Source organism: Agrilus planipennis, unplaced genomic scaffold, assembly GCF_000699045.2.
Source record: "Agrilus planipennis isolate EAB-ADULT unplaced genomic scaffold, Apla_2.0 scaffold74, whole genome shotgun sequence".
Classification (NCBI taxonomy): Eukaryota; Metazoa; Arthropoda; class Insecta; order Coleoptera; family Buprestidae; genus Agrilus; species Agrilus planipennis.
The window spans coordinates 551,497-555,576 of NW_020438975.1; positions in this window are offsets into that span (position 1 = coordinate 551,497).

Here is a 4,080-nt window from a genome sequence, read left to right on the forward strand (position 1 = left end):
TTTTAGTATGTTTTTAGCAATACACACCTGTATGAGAGGTTGTATATGTTGCATTTCTTTTCATATTTAAATATCTCAGTGGCGTACACGAACCGTGTACTATAAAATTTTTATTTTATCAAAAAATTTCTATGCTTATTAATAAAAAAATACATGCAATGTCATGGTGATAAAGGTTTTCGAGTACTGTATCAAATAGGTAACTTTTGACATTTCTGCTTAAATAAAGAAAATAGCAAACATGAAAAGGCGCTCGTAAAATTACTGGGACATGGACTGTATAAACAAAGCTTTGAATAGCGATAATTATGTAAAAAAGTACGTAGAACCTCATGGTGCCAACGGTTTTCGAGTGCAATATCATCTGGGGAACTTTTGGTATTATTTCTACTAAACTATATAAAATAACTTAAACATAAAAAAGCGCTCGTAAAATTATTGGGAGACGAATGATATTTATTAAGCTTCAAGAAAGGATAACTACGTAAAAAAGTACGTAGAATCTCATGGTGCGAACGGTTTTCAAGTGCGAAGCCAAATGGGTACTTCCCGACGTTATTTTTTCTAAAATACATAAGATAACTTAAACATAAAAAAGCGCACGTAAAATTATTGGGAGACGAATGATATTTGTTAAGCTTCGAGAAAGGATAACTATGTAAAAAAGTACGTAGAATCTAATGGTACCAACGGTTTTCAAGTGCGACGCCAAATGGGTACTTCCGACGTTATATTTTTTAAAATACATAAGATAACTTAAACATAAAAAAGCGCACGTAAAATTATTTGGAGACGAATGATATTTATTAAGCTTCGAGAAAGTATAACTATTGTTACTTCCCGATATTATTTTTCCTTAAATGTATTAAATAACTTAAACTAAAAAAAGCGCTCGTAAAATTATTGCGAGACGAATGATATTTATTAAGTTTCGAGAAAGTATAACAATCTGAAAAAGTACGTAGAATCTCTTCAGGTTATTTTGTTTGCCTCTAATCTATTATCTATCCTTGTAGACCGTAGGTGATTTTTCTTTGTTGAAAACGCTAAAATACGGAAAAAGAGAGAGAGACAATTGGAAATGTTCGGTTCGTTTGATTTTTTAAAGAGATCTGCGGTAAAAGACAAAAGCCCTCGTTAGGTCATTATATCCAACCCAAAATGTTGCCTCCCGCGGTTACAAAATACCGACAAAAACAAAGTGTCGAAGCGGATTGTAAACTATCTCCGGTTATAATATAGGCAAACGTTCGTTGGCTATATCCCATAACTTCTGTCATATTATATTTCTTTCGGAAATTAGCTTCGAAACGATTTTATGATGCCAGGAAAATTACGTTACTGACGCGACGCCGACGTTTGCGGTCGACTCATAATATTTCTTCGAAAACTTAAAACATTTTTGTGTGACTACATTTCCTACCTCTAATAATAAAAGCGTGAAAAATTTGGCCATCAGATTAGCTACACATTATAATCATAATGGGAATTTACTTAATTGATTGATAGATTGATACGACAGTTATTGATTTTGATATGATTTTTATAAATAAATATACATTGCTTCTTATCATTCGTTTATCTTATATTTAAACTGTCCCCATTATTTTCATTATAGACGAACAGAATTTGTGAACAGTAATCCAATCTACGTTTACCTTTACCCCTCTTAACTCCTGATTTTGTTTGTAATATGTCTCTGACTAGCTCTTTGTGTCTAAGAAGGTGTCCTACCTGCCAACTATATCGCCTATTCCTTATTGACTCCCATAGAGTCCTCTGTTCTCCTATTCTTCCTAATACCTCTTCACTCATAACTAGGGTTGCCACCTTTTCAGGCTTTACATAAAGTATTTCTCGACTAAAAGGTTAAAAAAAAAGTACTCAGCATAAAAATAAAGTATTTTAGTTTTTGTTCTTAAAAACATATTTTTTTGTTACACCTAGCAGCTAGTAACAAATTGCTGTTGCTCTCAAATACATTAATAGCCTCTAAACATGGCAAACAAAGATTTAAGTAAACTCAAAGTTCATTTTTAACTAGTTTTAATGAAGCTTTATTCCTGTCGTCCCGCCACTTTGCGTTCATAACAGAGAATACTCTTTCTGTAAATGCTGAAGTGGCCGGAACGGATAGCAAAAGTGACACTACTTTGAACAGATTTGGGAAATCAGGTTGTTCCTTAAATATGTCTTGCCATTTTTCTGTGCAATATTATTGATGTAAAAATACTCTAAATTTCGAATAATCGCTTACAAAATTACGATGTTTACTTAAAGCCTTAAATAAAGTATTTATGCGTACTTTATGTGTCTTGTAAAGTATAACGTACGCACAGTCGAAATAAAGTACAATACTTTATAATAAAGTACGGGTGGCAACCCTACTCATAACCTTCTCTCATTACCCTCGAACGCTTCTAACCTTTTCGTTTCCATTGCGCTCACCGTCTACGTTTCGCACTCGTACAGAGACAGACACCTTTAATAATTTTTTTCAAATTTCAAACTCCTGGCTTTTTTTTGTTATAGAGGACTCGACCCTGTACTTTCGTTTGTTTTGTATCTTTACTGCTTCTTCCATCCTAAATTATCTGACTTCCTAGATATTGACAATCAGCCACTTCTTCTAATTTTTCGTCTCCTATCTTTTACATTCGCTCTTCCCCTACTTTTTCTTCCCTTGCATACCAGTATTTTTGTTTTATTTTTGATTTATTTTCAATACCGCTTCCATTTCATTTAAAGCTGTCTCTAAACCCTCCTTCGACATGATGTTCATTTTGTTTTTAAAATAATTTTTTATTACAATGTATGGAGTATGACTAACACGAGACTGAAAAACAGCAGCAGCACCATCAACAGAGAAAGAAAAAAGAAGAAATAAAGGATGATAATAGGAGAGTCGACAAGAATTCGCTAAGTGGCCCGCTACGATGTCTTTTGAGTGACGGAAAGGATAACCGATAGCCAGTAACTAACCGGAGGGATAGCGTAGGTACGGGATCGCTGGTGTCGTAGATTTGGGGAATAAAAGGCTGGAACAAATCGGCTACTCAGCAGGAGCCTTCGGCCCTTTATAAGAATTCCATACGACAGTTGTATTGTTCCGACGCGTTCGTTTCGACATATGGAACAAATCGAAAACAGTGACCACTAAAATGTCAGAAAATCTGGTCGTCAGATAGAATATTGTATCTCAAAAGCTATACCATAATAAACTAGGCTCTCTCAAGACAATTTATAGAGAATTTTATAATTCAGAAAATCAAAAATGATATTAAGATATATTAGATTAAATTACTGAGTAGGTGTTAAAAAAACCTTAAATTGTAACTTTTTGAGATCATTTAATTCTCTATAAGAGTGATGGAGTTACAGGCATTACTCTGAATTCAGCAATTTTGGGAATCAGATCATCATCATAAGGTCGTCAGTCCTAAGACTGGCTGAACACGTACCTCTACTCTTTCTTATCCTGAGATAATCTTCGCATTTCCCACATTTGTAACTATTTGTGAACTGTAATTTAGTCTACGTCTACCTCTATTCCTCTTAACTCCTGTTTCTGTTTCTAATATGTCTCTGACTAGTCCTTCATACCTGAGAAGGTGTACTACCAACCTATTTCACCTATTTCTTAATGACTTCCATAGAGTCTTCTGTTTTCCTACTCTTTCTAATACCTCTTCATTTCTAACCTTCTCTATCCACGGTATCCTCATAATTCGCCTGTAACACCACATTTAAGGCTATCTCTAACTCTTTCTTACTAGATGTTAGTACTGCTATATCATCTGCAAGTCTAAGAGTTCTAGAAAGGTATATAGCAGCATCAGATTTAATAATTAGGTGCCCATGATGGACACAAATAAGGTGGGAGATTCCCTGTAAGAGTAGGTAGGCATATTTGGTGATTTAGAAATCGGTTTTGGATTTTTCTGCATTGTTTTACCACAAAAGAAAGTGGGGGACTGCTCCAAGTTAAGTATATATTTGCGAAAGTCTTTCTCTGTGCCATGTAGCTAAGTCGATATCCTTATATATATATATATATATCTTCGAAACGATTTTATGATA